Source organism: Pogoniulus pusillus, chromosome 17, assembly GCF_015220805.1.
Source record: "Pogoniulus pusillus isolate bPogPus1 chromosome 17, bPogPus1.pri, whole genome shotgun sequence".
NCBI classification, from domain to species: domain Eukaryota; kingdom Metazoa; phylum Chordata; class Aves; order Piciformes; family Lybiidae; genus Pogoniulus; species Pogoniulus pusillus.
The window spans coordinates 4,414,519-4,433,612 of NC_087280.1; the positions used below are offsets into that span (position 1 = coordinate 4,414,519).

At 44.8% G+C, this 19,094-nt stretch overlaps 1 non-coding gene across 1 annotated transcript; it reads left to right on the plus strand.

Moving 5' to 3' along the window:
- Positions 1-10,522: 10,522 nt before the first annotated feature.
- Positions 10,523-10,582, plus strand: LOC135183246 (U7 small nuclear RNA). The gene has a single exon (XR_010305470.1). It is a non-coding gene; the product is annotated as a U7 small nuclear RNA (small nuclear RNA).
- Positions 10,583-19,094: the final 8,512 nt, after the last annotated feature.

Genomic DNA, 19,094 nt, shown 5'->3' on the forward strand with positions numbered 1-19,094 from the left:
TTATGTTGTTTGTCAGCAGCAATCACCATTCTGAAGGGAAAAGATATGCAAAAATAGACTGAAACCCTGTCAAGGCATGATAATTACACTAGTTTAACTAAAATCTGTTTGAAATTAATTTAGTTATGTCAGTGCAGACTCTCTTGTGGGTGTCCTTAAGCAGTTGCAGCCTGGCATTCTAATTTCAGCTCATGCCAGACATGAATGGAGGAGAAGCCAACAGCTGCCCAGTTTCGGCTGATGCACAAATGTCTGTATCACCGGCTCAGAAATCCACCTTATGGTAGACAGGCTCTAAGGATCTATGTTCCTCTACATGATAAACCTTCATTGTCTAGACAACTTCCGTGTGTCACTTGAGCTCTGAAGGCTGCTGCTTTTGTCCAAGTTAGTGAGCTCCTGTGCTGCCATGAATGAATCAAACCATCCTCTCGAGCCAGTAGTGGTTCAGCCAGAATTGGACAGGAGCTGCCAGCTCAGAAGGGAGCCTTACAGGGAAACATTTGCCACAATCCACCCTACAGAGAAAGGCAATTCGGAGCCAAGACTCACAGTTCTGTGGAGAAAGGCATACATTAAAACACCATGTTGGGCCTTCAGATGTGGGGCACTTTACTTGGTATTGCATGTGCTATCTCAGGAGGCACTAGAATTTGCTTGGAAGATGAGGGCAGGCTTCTTGCTGTCAGTTTGACACTTGAGAGAGCACAGAAGTCCATGCCTGCCAAGCAAATACTGGGAAAGCCACTGGGGTGGCAGCTTGGAGACTCTGAAGCAGATTTGCATGTATCAGATCAGAGAACTCAAAATTGCAGCTTCTGAACATGCACTTCCTGTGAGTACCTTCTGCTTGCACCACCTTGCTTTGTTGGCATTAAGGTGTTCTTTTTGTCCCACTGCAGCTGGCAGAGCCAGAACGTGCACAGAAGTGGACACTAGCAGTAACTGACAGTCACTTAAGGTAAAGCCATACAATTGTCTACTACAGCTTATGCTCCAAAAGGGAAGGCATAGGAATGGGGAGGCTGATTGCAAAGGTATTTACCAGCATCTGTTCTTTTTGGTGCTAGCCAGTAGCTCCTGTTCAACAAACACATCAGAAGCTGTTGTGTGGTGTTTTACAGGTGCTGCATGATTGGTACCACTCAAAGCAGCTGGCTTGGCACACTAGGGTGGGGGAGAGCCCATGCTCCCATGCACAGCACCATGCTGCCACTTAGAGACTGAACAGCCCCAGGGGCAGCAGCTGTGTGCAGCAGGCAGGGGGTAGTTACAGATCTGATGTCAGATGCTGGGGTTTGCCTAATTTCATTGGAGTCTTAATGGTCCAGATTAACTGCAGTGAACAGCAGAAGATTAACCTTAGAAAACATTAAATCCCTGCAGTTTATCTGTAAGAAGCAAGCTATTAACTTCACACCTCTCCAAAGTGCAAAAAGACATAAATGTTCTTCTAAAGAAAATGGAGAATTAAATCAAGATAATAAAATTATCCTGGTTCCTACATGGGCACTAAATTCAAATTAAGTTACTGTTGGAAATGGGCCAGGACAGCCACTACTTCAACTATCAAAAGAAAAGGAGCAGGCATGCAGCTTCTCTTGTCCAGGTGATGAAGTCTTCTTCCAAACTTTCAACATTTAATTCCTGGACAAAAGTTTTATGCTCTGCTGTATTAATACTCCAGGTTATGTATTTGTATGGGAGTTACTGCCAAGGCTGCAATCATAGGACATGAGGGTGTGCCTTGGCTTCAAACAGGGAGTAACAGGATACTAGATAGAGTTGTAAATGCTTTTATACTGTCTGCTTCCTCAGACCCAGAGCTTCACCATCACTGACCCTTCTGCAGCAGCAGTGACCCACTCACATCATTTCCCTGTGGCAAGAAGCAAGATGCTGGAGTGTGTCCAGAGGAGGGCCATGAGGATGATCAGAGGGCTGGAGCACCTCTGCTGTGAGGACAGACTGAACGAGTTGGGGCTGTTCAGTCTGAAGAAGAGGAGGCTCCCAGGTGACCTTATTGTGGCATTCCAGTGTCTGAAGGGGGCCTACAAAAAAGCTGGGGAGGGACTTTTCAGGATATCAGGGAGTGACAGGACTGGGGGGAATGGAGTGAAGCTGGAGGTGGGGAGATTCAGACTGGACATGAGGAGGAAGTTCTTCACCATAACAGTGGTGAGAGGCTGGAATGGGTTGCCCAGAGAGGTAGTTGAGGCCCCATCCCTGGAGGTGTTTAAGGCCAGGCTGGATGAGGTTCTGGCCAGCCTGATCTAGGGTAGGGTGTCCCTGCCCATGGCAGGGAGGCTGGAACTAGATGATCCTTGTGGTCCCTTCCAACCCTGACTGATTCTATGATTCTGTGATTTCTTCCTGTGTATCATCCTCCACAGAAACTTCAACAGGCAGTCCTACTCAGTTCATTGCTGTGGGTGAGACATTTTTGTTCCTGTGGTTTTGAGGTGATATAGCTTGGACTGAAGGCCTGGAAGTGAGAGTGTAGGCATTCTGCAGCAACGTCAGACCATGTTTTGTCCCCCTATTTGCTCATCCTGGGCAGATGCAGCCCTGATGTTGGAAAAATCTGGATGTTCACATTAGAGTATTTAGTTTAATTTTTTATTATTAATTAGTCTGTGTTCATCCAACTCTAAATTTTCTTTGCTGTTTTTGTCTGCTCCTTCAAATAATTCAAATCCATCTGGAGTCTTTTGCAACTTTCTGCAATCTATGCCAATCTTGAACAGATTTCACTTTGTGATTAATCACTTCTTCCTGCAAATCAGCAGTCAGAGACATTGAATTAATAGCAGTTCTTGGACACAGTTGTCAGTCTGCTCTAAAGAATTTATACTTGTTACAGAATTTTTGTCCTTTATCCATAATTAAAAGGATTTCCTTTTTTCTTTACTCTCCAAAAGTAAAATAAGAACACAATGTGAGGTTTGTGCTAATGCTGCAGCACTTTACGAGGAGGGCATAATTCCTGTACCACAGATCTGGGAACTGATGCACTGCATTGCATAGAAATGTATTCAAAGACACAGCAAAGCCCCTCAGAGGAGAGGTACACAAGAATCCAGGGCCCATTCAACTAAACCTTCTCCTACCTTGGCCAGCAGGGCAAGGGAGGTGATTCTCCCCCTTTACTCTGCTCTTGTCAGACCCCACCTGTGTGCAGTTCTGCAGCCCCCAACACAAGAAGGACATGGAACTGTTGAAGTGAGCCCAGAGGAGGCCACCAAGATGATCAGTGGGCTGCAGCACCTCTGTCATGAGGACAGGCTGAGAGAGTTGGGGCTTTTCAGCCTAGTGAAGAGAAGGCTTTGAGGAGACCTTGGAGAGGCTTTCTAGTATCTGAAGGGGGCCTACAGGAAGGCTGGGGAGGGCCTATTGACAAGGTCTTGTAATGACAGGACAAGAAATAATGGGTTTAAACTGGATGTTAGGAAGAAGTTCTTTCCAGTGAGGGTGGTGAGACACTGGCACAGGTTGCCCAGGGAGGTTGTGGATGCTCCCTCCCTGGAGGTGTTCAAAGACAGGTTGGAGGAGGCCTTGAGTGACCTGTTCTAGTGGGAGGTGTCACTGCCTATGGCAGGGGACTGGAACTGGATGATCTTTGAGATCCCTTCCAACCTAAACCCTTCTCTGATTCTACTTCTGCCCTTCCTGCTGAAGCCAAGGTCATTTTGTCTTGTCTCATTCACTTACTCTGAAAAAACAGCTTTTCTTTTCATTTTTCTGCAAACGGTGCTGATACTCTCTGAAAGCATGCCTCACAGTTTTCCCTGCTGAGAGCTGGAATTCCTACTTATTCACCACTGACTCATGACTATCCACTATGGCTTGGGAGCCTCCACCAGTTAAATCTACCACAGAGTGATTGTTATAGAATTACAAATGAGTTCTGTCAATTTGAATAATAATTGCTCAGACAAGAAAGTAACAAGACCACACAGCCTCTAAAAAGAAAGAATTCAAAGCTATGCCAGCACACTGGCAGATCAAGCTGCTCTGATAGCCATTTTGGCTCCCATACATATAGAGAGTGAAACTCTGCCACTTTGCCATCCTCTTCTGTCTCCTGGTGCAGTTTCATCACAGCTCTTTTGCAGGAGACCACTCTTGCCTTGGAGTGCTGCTCATGCTTGGACCAGCCCTGATCTTGGGTATTGCTGAGTGGCCTTTCTTACACGGAGGTCATGGGGAATGAGCCTCATTAACACAAGCAGAATTCCAGTGGTCATCTGCCTTGGCACACCATCAGCAATGCGTGTTTCAGACTGTGAGTTTCTCAAGTCCCAGATGTGCTACATTATTATGCAGATGACTTGAAGCAATCTCTACTGCAAGCTTCAAAGGCCCCTGCGTGATTAGCACACAGAGTTCAAATCACTCCCCAGAGGAGTGCAGTCCCTCCTGAGGTGGTGTACGGTGCCTTTCATTGCTGATCAGTAAGAAATACACTGAATAAAGCATCAGTGAGAGCAATGGGAACTTAGCAGAGCAATGGCATATTGGAACATGCCAGGACACTGCCTAAATCTTTTTTGCTATCGGGTGATTTTCAAACCAGCCAACTGTCAATGCTCTTTCTTCTGCTGTAGTCTAAAGACAGGGTCTTTAACAGCTTGGGATCCCTCTTACCGTGCTGGATATCATTACCACACTGATGCACTGTTAAAATGCCATCTGCTGAACAGCAGACCATGGGCTATGTTCAAGCTGATCACTCAGGCATCAGGAGCAGTCACAGGGGAGACAGGAGGAAAACAACAAGTCCAAGTCTCCTCTGGAGCTACTGACTGACCAGAAAGGCTGTCATTACAGGACTATTACACATTTGTCCACAAAAGACAATAAACTACCTAATGTAGATACATTCCAAACCTAATCTTTATAAGAAAACAAGAGAGAGACACAGCACAATCCCCTCAGAGTAAGTTCCTATCACCTGTCAAGCATTGCCATACCTGGCAGCCCTGCAGGTGGCAGCTCTCAGTCTTCGGAGAACTGGGTACCTTGTGGCATAAGTCAGACTAGGACAACTAGAAAACTGCCCAGTGAACCTGGTAGGTGACTTCTGTACAAGCTGCTATGAAGCAGTTGCAGAGCTGCTCCATGTCTTACTGAGCCTGAACAGAGCACAAAGGTTATAAGCTGAAATAGAGGCGGTACCCCCAAATTTCTTGGGGCTATGAAACAGTTGCCAGGGGACTCTTAAGGATGGACAGGGGCACTTGGTGCCATCCTTTTCCTGGTAAAGCTGTAGCTGTACTCCAGCCTTGGCTCCTGCTCTGGCCCAGGACTCTGCCAGGTAGTGCATGGATGACACACAGGAGAATAAGCAGAGTAGCATTCCCATGAAAAAGCTGCCGGGGCAGGCAAATGCTGTGCAATGCAAAAGAGAAGGCTGCAGTTGATGCAGCCAGAGTTCAGCAGAGCTATGCCAGCTTATACCACTAAGCATCTAACCTATAAATCCCATTAGTAATTTTAAGTAAGTCTAAGAGGAAATTATGTTAGATTTAGCACAGACCTTTTTGGAGTTCTTTCAATACCCTCCCCGCTGGGCTGAGCCTGTCACCTATGGCTGTCACCCCTGGCTCTGCATCTTAGAGGCTTGTATCAATAGCAGTCACTATCGATAACAAAATTGGCCGAAAACATCTTCTCCATAATACTCTCTTGAATGTTGTGTGCCTTTGTAAGGATCTCTTCTCATTTCCCTCTTTCTCTTTTTATTTTTTCTCCTTTGTTTCTCTGCCAAATTTTCCCTGTTAGTTAACTAAATGCTAACTCACTGTGTGTTTGGTAATCAGATTATCTGCTAATACCTGCCTAAAGCAGTCAACATTGATTAAATGAAAGGGTAGACATAATGTTATTTTTAATACAAATGACTTAGGTCCTGAGGCTGAGATTGAATTCAAGGAGAGATCAAATTAATGAGGGAGCGAATTAAATTAGAAACATCTGATTGCAGTATTTCCTGCATCTCCAAGGTGCCAAAAGATGATAGTAGTGAATTTACTTTATCCTGTGAAAAGGAACAATGAGCAGCTTGTTTTCACTGCATCTGGGAAGTGGGCCTTATCACAGATGTTGTCAGGTAAGTGCTCAAATTCTGCAGCGATTTTGAAGGGGGATATAATGAAATAGCAAAAGATTCTATCTGAATACTGGCCGCAAAGTCACTGCTAATTTCTTAGGTCACACAACGTAGGCTGGGTTTCCAAAGCACTGTCTGTTCACTCACAGCCTCCCCCATCCACATGTGCTCACAAGCACAACGACAGGAAACGGGAGATGCGATGCACACAGTCCCTGAAACCAAAGCTGGATGCACATTTTGAATGCAGGCAAATTTAATAGAGCCATCCAGTTTTTAAGGCTGCTTTTCAATAAGTTTATCTTTCCACATGTCTTGATGAGGAATAGGATGCAAAAACACTTCACTAGTTTCTAATTTGGATGCATTTATTCATGCTAAATAGCACAGGGAATAAAGATTTCAAGCTTGCTCCCTACAGGGAGCAATCAGTGAGCTCAGGACACTATCTGTACTGAACTGAGCTTTTCAGTTTTAAAAGTGGTCTAATCCTATTTCTTATCCGACTAATCATCAACAATCCCTTTGCTATTCCTGCCCTCAATCTGACTTCATCACAGAAGTGTTTGTGTTGCATTGCATTGCAGTCATTTTAGTGAGATTCTAAACTGCTTTTGAGAAGTGCTTTAACTGACTTTGATTGATTGTTTATTATCTCCCCATCATAAATGCTAATTACATAGCAGAGAAGACTGGTTTGACTTTATTGCCATTCTTCCTCATAGAAATGTAGAAAATTAAATTTTTAATGATCTCAATGAATTTCCTTCGTACTTTGATCCAGCGAGTGCAGAGGAAAGATTATTCCTTCCAGTGTGGTTAAATGTGAAAGCCTCCTTTAGAAAAGCAGTAAGCAAATCCTGGCAACCTGAAGTTGTGACCTAATTCTATCCTTCACTGCCTTTCCTCCTCTCTCCAAAGCAGCGCAAGTTCAAAATAGCTGCCCTTATACAGAACAATTCCTCTCTCCAGTCAAATGGGTCACTTAAGGAATAAAGGCCCTAACTGCCCATTCTGTAAGCCTCTGAAACAAAAAGCCAGAGTGCTCTACTGGAGCTGCGCATGACTGGGGTCTGGAATGCTTCACACCTCTGGGAAAGGTCTTCCTTGCGGTATATGCAGCTGTGTTTTATATCAGACACAATGACTTTTCCCTGTCCACTTGAAAGATCAACTGCAATTACAGCGAGGAAAAATGCCCAAGCGCAGTGTGCAAGTTCACTGGGCTCCAGATTCAGAGAATCCCCTTGCATGAGGCAGAGCTCTGGCTTGGCAGGAGTTTGCATGCTCAAGGAGGCTCTGCTTTGGGTAGAGATGTGCATTTTACAAAGGTGCATCTTCTCTCTGTGGGGGTCTGAATGTAGATTAAGATAGGGCCACTGAAAGCCACAGAGCTGTGCTGGTTCAAAAGACCTCAGAGCCCAGTTTACAGCAGGCAGATGAAAGATCCAAAAGGAGCAGCCATATCATAGTCTTACATATATGCTTAGTGTGTCAAATGGTACAGTATCACGGCCTAGGAAGCCCTCAGCAGTTAAATGACTTCATTATAAACCCTCAGAGTTTAGAAGCTCTTAATAAAAAGCCAGAAAAATCTCTGGCAAAGCTATCTCATGGTCGGACCTATGGTTGGAGGTAACAAGGCTGCATCTGCAGCTATGCCACACAAAGTGAGGTGAGCAAAGATCTGCAGTGAGCAGGATACTCAGAAAGCTTCACATGCCCCACATCGATATTGCCTTGGGCCAATGTTCTGGTTATTGAGAATGGGAAAGGCTAAGAAATGTAATCTGGCCAGGCTGGCACTGCATTCCTTATAGGGTCAGTAAACTGCATCTGTCTTCAAAGCTGACCTGCCATGTTCCGTTAAGTGGGTGTAAAAAGAGATGCCTGTTACCCTCAAGGGAGGAACAGCAGGGTTCCTGTCCCTTTATACCAGTCAGGTTATTGGGAGCATTAGTACTCCAACTGTCATAAAGAGAACAAAGGTTTGTCAGACAAAACCAGCCCGGTCAGGACTGTCCTTGTTAAGTGTATTTCAAAGGGACTGTGTTATTACAGGTAGAAATTTCCAAATTCCATCTTTTGCTGTTGCTTTCACTGGGGTTTGCTATTGTTTTTTTGTGGTACAGCACATGTTCTCCCTACTGCTTATAGATAAATATATTTCAGCCTACACAGTATGTGCCATGTCTTTCACTTCGGAGTAGTTCCCAAGGCATTAAACCAATAAAAAATGAAGATCACAATATGAGCCTTCACATGGTGAAATAAAGATGTCCTCAATGACTTACTGAGCTACTGGCTCCTGCATATACAATGGGGTTCACCCCTTATCAAATGACATCTTGGTATAAAGCTGTGTTTTAACATCCAGCAAGTTCTCTGCCCTTCCAAGACATCCTCACAGCCTCCTTTCAGGCTTCACAGCCATGCAAGTTGACATGTATGTCATGCCAGGCTGTTTCATCAGAAAGTAAAGGACTCTGGACAGTGTGGGAGGGAGATTTTATACAATGCAGTACGGCTGGCAAATGTGTGATCTCTGATCCTCATCCTCCTCTAACTGCTAAAATAGATACACCTGTCTGCTTCAGCAGAAGGGGTTATCCGATAAATTACTGGCACCCTGCTGTTTCTCACCTGCAGCACTGACTCATTTTGTAACCAGCTCAGTGCACTGTTCTGTAAGGAATTACAAAAGTTGCTACGTGAAAAAAAATGAAATGAGTCTTAGTAACACCAATTAATTCCGGCAGCATTTGTGTGGTTACTGCTGCAGAGTTTCGGTTGCTGTATCTAAACATAGACACGAGACATTTTGGCTAAGTCCACAGGCTTATTCTACTGAAAGAAAGGAGATCTATTTTCTTTAGCAGTAGGGAAACTCATCTAAGTGATTGAGAGATCCACAGCTGCTGAGAGGATTGTCTGAGATGTGTGATACAGACGATTTATGGGTTAAGATGATACTCCAGTCGGTTACCTTGGGTTTAAGATGAAGCAGAACTGACTGAAGTCAATAATACTATGATGTAATGCATAGGAACATTAAACTTGCAATCTTTTCACCTGTTCTTTGCTTACAGGGTAACTAAGACCTCTTGGAGTCTAAACTGTTTCTGTGACAAGACAGCTCAAAATCCACATACCCAAGGATGATACTTACAAATGGATTGCCCAGTTCACTGTTACTGTTGAAGCAAACGTCAAGAACCACCACTCTACACCATCCACAGCATTCAGAGAAGTGACAATCTGTGTTTGTTCTGTAGCAAAGCCCATGTGGCATTATTTGGGACAGACTGGAACAGTGGGCAGCAGGAGTGAAAGGCACAGACTGAGCTGCTGTCTCAGCCAAGCAGAAAGATGGGCAGCCAGGAAAGGCTAGGTGCCAGATGTTTGCTGACTGCTATCAAGACTGGGACTGTAAACAGTGAGTTTTGCCTGTGGATCCCTTCACAGATAAATGTATGATATATAGTCAGACAGGAGGAACAGGCACTAGCAAATCCTCCTGCTCCTCGGCACAAACAACAGTGACAACTGCCAAAACCTGGAAATAGGAATTAAAGCATATTTTCGTGTGTGTGAGGAAGTTGTACATGGCACTGAGAACACAAGGAGCAGGTCTGCTGGGGAGTATCTACTGATTCACTGACTGCAATGTGGCAAGGTAAATAAATCCCTGCTTTAGGAGCCTGCTGTGCAGAAGTCACCAGATGATGCTGTACATACAGGCTTGAAAGTTCTTTATCTTAATAGGGGAACATGTATGGTCTTTCAGGAAATACTTGCTATTTTTGTGAAGCCTTTCCTTTAAAGTTTAATTTGCATCTCTTTCCATCTCAAATCACATTTTGGTAACGTTGTTTACTCAGAACAGTCTTGGTGTTGGGATTTTTGAACAGGAATTTACAAGCATCACATTTCGCAACCAGGTCTGCACAAGGTATGGAAAATATGGGAGAAGTGCATAAGCAGCACTAAGAAAATATTTAGTCATACAATTTTTATCTCACTTGTTTTCCCTGCAATGGGAAATATATATGCAAAGCCCTGAAAACATTCTGCCACACAGTGGCTATATACAGAGAATAGAATAGAATAGAATAGAATAGAATAGAATAGAATAGAATAGAATAGAATAGAATAGAATAGAATAGAATAGAATAGAATAGAATAGAATAGAATAGAATAGAATAGAATGGTTTAGGTTGGAAGTGATCTCAAAGATCATTTAGTTCCAAGCCCCTGCCATAGGCAGGGACACCTCGCACTAGAAGAGGATGCTCAAGGCCTCACTTAACCTAGTCTTGGACACCTCCAGGGGGGGAGCATCCACAACTGCCCTGGGCAACCTGTGCCAGTGTCTCACCACCCTCACTGTAAAGAACTTCTTCCTAACATTAGTGATTTCAGCTCTTTTAGTATTTGTCCAGCAGGTTTCCCGCGCTGCGGGAAGCCTCTTTAAATTCACCTTGAGTACTGTGTCCAGTTCTGGGCCCCTCAATTCAAGAAAGATGTTGAGGTGCTGGAACATGTCCAGAGAAGGGCAACAAAGCTGGTGAGGGGCCTGGAGCACAAATCCTATGAGGAGAGGTTGAGGGAGCTGGGCCTGTTTAGCCTGGAGAAGAGGAGGCTCAGGGGTGATCTTATTACTGTCTACAACTACCTGAAAGGGCATTGTAGCCAGGTGGGGGGTGGCCTCTTCTGCCAGGCAACCAGCAATAGAACAAGGGGACACAGTCTCAAGTTGTGCCAGGGTAGGTATAGGCTGGATATTAGGAAGAAGTTTTTCACAGAGAGAGTGATTTCCCATTGGAATGGGCTGCCCAGGGAGGTGGTGGAGACACCGTCCCTGGGGGTCTTCAAGAAAAGATTGGATGAGGCACTTAGTGCCATGGTCTGGTTGACTGGATAGGGCTGGGTGATAGGTTGGACTGGATGATCTTGGAGGTCTCTTCCAACCTGGCTGATTCTATGATTCTATACAAACATCCAGTTTAAATCTGCCCTCTACCAGTTTAAACCCATTATTTCTTGTCCTGTCATTGCAAGGTCTTGTAAATAGACCCCCCCGTGCCTTCCTGTAGGCCCCCTTCAGACACTGGAAGGCCACTACCAGGCCTCCTTGAAGCCTTCTCTTCTCCAGGCTGCAGAGCCCCACCTCTCATAGCCAGTTCTCATAGCAGAGCTGCTGCAGCCCTCCGGTCATCTTCGTAGCCCTCCTCTGGACTCGCTCCAACAGTTCCATGCCCTTCTTGTGTTGGGGGCAGCAGAACTGTACATCAGTCCAGAAAACTGGTAACCTGCAACAAAATAAATCCTCTGAGAATTAAATACTACTAGTAAGGTAGTGGCTTTTCAGAGCACAGTAAATAGAGTGTAACTTAGTATTCTCACCTATGAATAATATTATACCAATTGTATCCATCTTCCCTCTGAAACCATGCCCCAACCATCCTGCTTAACTAGATGATAATTTTAAGACAATCCACAGAAATGTTCACAGAATCACAGAATTTCTTAGATTGGAAAAGACCTTCAAGATCATCGAGTCCAGTTCATTAGTTTCACACTGACTAGTCCTTGACTAAACCAAATCCCTCAGCACAACATCTAATCACCATGAATCACTATGGTTGGAAAGGACCAAGTGGAAGGCAATCAAAGCTTGACACATTCTGGCAGTAAAACATTGTCTGGAACAAGAGAGAACCAGGGTTTCAGTCAGTATTGATCAAATCAAAATGACTTGCATATGTGCTAGAATGAGGAAAATTAAGTGTTCGTTTGGGGAAGTACTTTCACATTAATGAATAGATGTATGAATCCTCTAAAAAGGAATATGGTGGACTTTCTGATATTTTTACTCATGTTATAAAGAAGCAAAATGTATTTGGGTAGATGGAGGCTCCATTAGAGATATTGAAGTTCTTCCCTGAGAGAGTGATTGGCTACTGGAATGGGCTGCCCAGGGAGGTGGTGGAGTCGCCGTCCCTGGAGCTGTTCAAGGCAGGATTGGACGTGGCACTTGGTGCCATGGTCTAGCCTTGAGCTCTTGGTAACAGGTTGGACTTGATGATCTATGAGGTCTCTTCCAACCTTGGTGATACTGTGTGACCACCAGGATTCATCCCAGCATCCTTCATCACTAGACCATAGCCTCAAGTGCCACATCCACTCTTTTTTTCAGCATGTGGATTCCTCTTTTTCTCCCTCCCCACTCTTCACTCATCTCGTCACGCCAGGAGTCGAGTCACAAGCAGTGCAGCTTTGAGTGGCAGGACAAGAGGCATTCGATTGTCTCCTTGAACTGCTGCGGACTTGCCAGCAGATGGCAGCAAATAGCACTCCAGGGATGAGAGTCCCTCCAGGTGGAAGCCTGCGAGCTGCTCAAGCAAGCTCTTGGTGGGCAATCAGGTGGGGTTTATCTGCGCTCATTACAGACCAAACTCATCTCCTTTGCTCTTTGCGGCGAGAACGAAGGCACTTGAGGCTCCCACGACGTTCGGCGCCACCCGCCTGCAGCGTGGTAAAAAATACAGCAGCACTCCAAAGCAGGCAGTCATTTTCATGACATTGATAATGATTGGAATCATTTCTTCCCCAGCTGAAGCCGACTGCTGCAGGTCCCCTCGCATAAATCAAGAAGGCTGTTAACAACGGTTTCAGGAGAGCCATTTGCTACGAAATGAAGGTCAATCTCATTAGATCACTGCAGCAGGTATCCTAATATCCTGGCAGAAACCAGATGATCTCATTACAGACGTATTTTGTTTGAAATATTAGGTCATCATCTAATGAGCACTAAAATACACATAACATTGGATGACATAGATTGTTCCCCTAAATAACTGGCCGACAGAGAGGTGCTAAAACAATGATGAGGCTGCTACACAGAGCTGAACGTTTTCTACCTGGATTCACCTGCTTGATACCAGTTTGGTTTCTTGCTGTTTCTGGCTTGCTAGAACCATTCAGGCCTGACTGCAATGCAACTCAGCAAACTAAAACTGGTAAGGAATATGTTTCCTTTTCCTTGTAACAGATGAGGACAAGTACCTGCCAGCTGGGAAATGCTAAAATTTAGATGGTTAAAGAAATACTTAGAGGATACAGAAGTAAATGCTGCTTTTAGAAATGCAAGAGGAAGGAATTACTTTCCCTCACCCTTTTGGAAAGTACCAGGTGTTTTTTCCAGACCTTTCACTCTTCTGGAAGTATGGAAGTGTTTAAACACTTCTCTGAAGCTATGCCACAGCAGTGAACTCCTGGTGGGATTATGCTCTGAGTCAGTCTATAGTAACCATAAAGGTATCACCCTGCTTGCTTCTAATGGGATAGGCAAAATATCCATGGGAAGGAGCTCAACAGTTACATGAGTTCTGCTTTCCAGAAGCTCCATATTTCCCAGGTATGAACTAGGGACTCGTAACACACTTGTGAGGTACACCAACAGCTTCAGAAAATGGTGAGGAAATTATAAAAAGAGGTTACATGAATTTCCTGCTATGATAAAGTGAATCCAGGCAAGGTTCTTCATCTAAAGAGTATGTGCTTGAACTGCAATGCCTTCCTTCCTCTCTGTCTAGGAGGGTTCACCACCAGTAAACCACAAAAATCATTGTTAAAAGGTGTGTGAACAAACAGGGCCATTAAATCTTGAAGCAGCTCATAGTAGCTACAGGTGGCACCAAGAGAAGAGTTTGGTAGTGCTGTTTTCCAGAAGCAAAGGCAGCTACTAACTGATTGGTGACTGTAGCTCAGTTTTTTTTAGGGAGTCTGGGGGATGTCTTTTAAGATGTATCCATTTTCCAAAAGAAATAGATCAATATCAGGTACAAAACTGAACTATTTTAAAGATATTTTCCCCAAGAACTCTTCAGCTGAACTTTATATCAGGAACTCTGACAATGACTAGTAGCTAGTGTCTGAGGCAGGGAAGGCCCACCACACCCTGCAGAAACACCTCAAGTCCCTGTGCCTCCGGGGTGTGCCACCACACAGCCAACATGAAGCCAAACCAAACCCATCGTGTAATGGGGACACAGGCACAGGCACCCAGGCCAATGTGTGAGAACACCTGATTACGTTTTTTCCCTCCCATCACCGACTTACTGTCTTCTCTTTACATCAGCTTCAATATATTTTGTTTTCTTTCTGAAACACTTTATTAGGTAGAACACAAATGTAAATAGCTAGGGTGAGACAACTGTCAAATGGCTTGAAGTGGATACTGTAAAAGGGAAAAGGCAATCCAGGCAGTCTGTGCAAGGAATGGGCAGGACACAGTACAGTGAGCACAAAAGCTCTCAGGTGCTGACTTTTACCATGAATTTGGAACAAAAAGCAACAAGCAGGTGATGACAGTTTATACAGTATCTGTTTACACCATGTTAAATTCATACTAGTGGAAATGGTCTGAAAGACTGCATGTCTTCCATCATTCATGAGATACAGGCAGCTTTAGTCAACAGCAAGCAGTGATCAGAAATCTGTAAGAAACCGGGTGTGCATTTGGCTGAGAGCGGCAGGGAACGGGAACAGTACAGACACAGGAGAGCTCACCAGGTCAAACACCTAAACTGCTCATTTAGGGCCCTGTATATTTAACAGACTGAGGTGTCCCTCCAGGATGACTGATCACAGAAGCAACCTGAGGAGCTAGCTTATGTTGTTAGTCAAGATCAGGCAGAAAACAGTGACTCTCAGGTAACGTGAAACACATTCCAAGTTCTTGGAAGGTGAAGTCTAGGGAGCATTTCTCCTGAAAGCAAATGAACAACCCATACTTGCCCACTGATAATTTCTGCCCATGCACAGTCATGACACATAGGTTGTTGCACATTCTCTTGAGAGTCATCCGGTGAACAAGCTGGGGAAAAAAATCCAGGTTTAAAATGCAACTTTTTTTCTCTGAGTTATTTTTCACCATAATCTGCTCCCTCTTGGTCTCCATGGTTACACAAATACTTGCATGGGTACCTTTATTACTGCCATGTGAAGAAGGGTTAGGGGGACAGAGGAATCATGAGAAGGCTGCCGAAGCTGACACTAGAGCAGACAGGGAAATCTCATCAAACTGTGCTCTGAAATTTCACAGACCTTTCCTTTACAGCAGGTCTAACTTTAGAAGTTCCCATCCCCCATTCACTTCTGCAGTGCTGTCCAGCTTTCTGTGAATAAAAAAGCATCACCCTCTCTTCACAGAGTTGCACTGGTCCAGTTGGAAAGGGAGTGTGGCAGCGTGGGGACCGGACTGCATGCCTGCAGGTGGGGAGACAGAAGGGCTTTGTTAACAGGCTCTGCTGCCAAAGGGGAAGTAATGTTACACTGAAGCCATTTTTCAGGCTCTAGATCTTGAAAAACAAGCTGACTGGAGCTGCCAAAGAGCTCACACAGAAAATGTAATGATGGGGGAGTGAGAAGGGAGAAGGTGCTATTTGCAGTTTGGTAGAAAAGAGTCCAAAGAACAGAAGAACAGAATGGAAGATGTCATATGAGCTTATGATCACCAAGAGATGGTGAAAAACATGAGATTGTTCTTTACTACCTAATTCATTTCAATTCAGTTAACTCATTTCTATTACATTTACTGCAATGCTTGTCCCAAAAGCAAGATTACAGTTTTACTTTTCCCATGCAGGCCTGCAAATGGAAATTATTACTGCTTGTGAATTGTCTTCAGGCTTGTCTAGATCAGTGGTTTATCACAGCCTAGAGCCAGCTGCATCAATGCAAAGTGCACTGTGCCCACAGAATTTAACTCACACTGTCTATGGTGTGTGGAATCAGTCATATTTAAACTGAAGGGCAAATGATGTAACTGTGTCTGCTTGCACACTTGCCTCTACACTTTCAGTCTGAAAAACAATTCCTCAGACCACTTACCACAGTCAGGCAGACAGCCCATGTGGTCTGTGCCACGATGGAGACTTAGACTGAATGCTAGAGACCAAGTTCACAAACTATCCAGTGAGTATCTCTCTAGCACACTTACATTCTGCATTTGAGAACTGAGTCACTCTTATGCTGTAGCTGACCCCAGCCTTTGATCCCTGCACTTTCTCAAAAGCAGTGAAGTGCAAGATGCCTTTGTAGCCCTCTCTGAAAATACTGCCGTGATGGTAGTCACACCTGAACGTTGTGAAATGCTGAATAAACCTTCTTTGAAGAATTTCAAAAAGGCTTAAACCTGTTAAAGACAAAAGCACATCTCAGCAGTCAAGCTACCTGTTCACATCAGGAAATATGCAGATCTAAGCAACAAAGCCGTACCAGAGACAGTTCAGCCCAATTCAGCCAAGCCAGCTATTGAAATTGCAGCCAGTTTTCAAGCTGCTTGTTACAACCTGCTTGCTGCACGCCTTGCTCCCACACTCCTGGGAACTGCATTGCCTGTCGTCACTTCAGGGAGCCATCCTTCCTCCTGCACAGGCAAAGAGCTAGAATTTCCTGCCTCTGTTCCCAAGGGAGGAGGAGGGGCAACTTCTGATGGCATCTTACTACTTGATTCCATCTTCTTTTCTAAATGCCATTTGACTGGCATGCTTGGTATGAGATGCCATCACAGGCCCACACCTTATTCCAGAGGAAATCTGTGGATTTAAAGTTACAAGGACTGGTGATATCCAACAGCTTTTCAAGCATTCCATACGGAACCAAGAGTATTTCATTGCATAGGAGCCTGACAAAGACCAGTGCCCACTATCAGGCAGCTTTCCATGCATGAGAGCAATGAGGCAGCACTGCAAGGAAGAATGCCAGGCACTGTTCTATTTTCTTTTCTTCAGGAGCCATGCTTAGAGGAACACTTGGCATTTATCTTTTTCTCCTTGCTTGATATTGCCATCTGAGGCAATGTGAGTCCAGCCCACACAAGTCCTCTGCCAATTCAAAAGACTGACTGCAGCCTCTCCACTCCTCCTTCTCTTCCAGGCACCCTTTGCCATCGTCCCCGTGAGCCCCTTTTGTTCCCTGCTTGTATAAAACTGTAACCCTATCGCAGGGCCTTGCATAACAGCACTTGTCTCCTCTCCAAGCATGAAGTCCTAGCCCTTTTGTGCATCCTTTTCATCCTTCTCAGTTATCAAAGATAGATGCTTAAAAGAAACTCAGGAGTGCTTCCTGAATGCCAATTGCTGTGAGTCTGTAACAAAATAGGGACTGTGTCGTTAAAGCAGAAAAAGTTAATATAGAAAATCAGAGCAGGTGGCTGTGTTTGTTAGGTTCAACACTGAAACTGTAACATTGCAGTACTAAAGTATTTGTAAGGGTTTTTTTAAATAGCATCATTAATCTTTTATCAAACCTCTCACACAGACTTTTCTTCTATCAGCTCTTCATGGTGTTTTTGATAATCTAGATACACTTTTAAAACACTGCAGGTCACAGAATTCTGGTATACATATAGCATAACCAGCACATTACAAAGCAGAAACTGAAAGACATATCACACCATAAATGCCATGAATTCAATGCAAAAAAACCCCATCTTAATAGTTGTAGCCCAACTTGGAGCACATCTGGGTACACAATTTTCAGCTACAGAAAATGGTCTGATACTGCTTGCAAGACTGGGAAGTTTCATCCATGAGCACAGAAGGACTTGAAAAGAAAGCTGAAAAAAAGACTTCATATCTCCATGGTATCCAGGAACTGGTTCTGGATTTAACTTCCCAAAGTTGTAGGAGGAAAAAGCCCTAACTCTGCTACCATGGAAACAGAACAGTGGAAATAAAACTGATTGTTACTCAACTGCTCTCACAAGACTAGTCCTGTACAGTGCTAAGATCCCAATAACACAGGTAGCTTCATTTCCACCCGAGATGCAGATCTACTGGCAAAGGAACAAGCAGAAGCTATTGAGCAAGTGCACCGAGGAGGGGAGAGCAGGTCAGGAATGACAGGTATTTCTAGGAACAGTGGAAGATTACAGAGGAGTAAGAGAACAAAGGAAAGATCAAGAAAGAAGACAGGGTGATGCCAGAAGAAACAGGGGGAGGAGGGGCTTGGTTTGACTAGAAAGCAAGGACAGCAAGCAAGGCCTTCTGAATGAAGCACTGGATCCTGGCCGTGCTAGAGAGAACCTTATGCATAAACAGGGCAGCAAATACTGGGTGGGTGTTACCTTTGTCTTGCTGCCAGAATAGAATCGCAGGAGCAAGCAGGTTGGAAGAGACCTCCAGGATCATCCAGTCTAACCTAGCACCAGCCCTATCCAGTCAACTACACCATGGCATCAAATGCCCCATCCAGAGTTTTCTTGAACACCTCCAGGCACAGTGACTCCACCACCTCCCTGGGCAGCCCATTCCAATGCCAATCACTCTCTCTGCCAACAACTTCCTCCTAACATCCAGACTAGACCTCCTCTGGCACAACTTGAGACTGTGTCCCCTTCTTCTGTTGCTGCTTGCCTGGAGAAGAGACCAACCCCACCTGGCTACAGCCTCCTTATGGTTTCAGTAGAAGTGCAGCTTGTGGGGACCAAGCACATCTTGTAAGAAGATTCCTAAGTCACCTTCCTTTTATCACAGTATCACCAAGGTTGGAAGAGACCTCACAGATCATCAAGTCCAACCCTTTACCATAGAGCTCAAGGCTAGGCCATGGCACCAAGTGCCACGTCCAGTCCTGCCTTGAACAGCTCCAGGGACAGCGACTCCACCACCTCCCCAGGCAGGCCCATTCCAGTGTCAATGACCTCTCTCAGGGAAGAACTTTCTCCTCACCTTGAGCCTAAACTTTCTCCACTGGCAATGTCCATGCTCTTTTGGATGCATGAAAAATGCTCCAACAGTGCCAACGCTGGCACTTCCCTCACTTAGGAGCTCGGGCAACAGGCGCCATGGGGTTTACTTCACTGGAGCTGCTCTTTCTTCGCACTGGACAAAATGCCCTGCTTGCACACTGCACTCTGCTCTCCTTAATGGACATTTCGTTTCCCCACCTGCCATGCCTGGTGCAGATAACA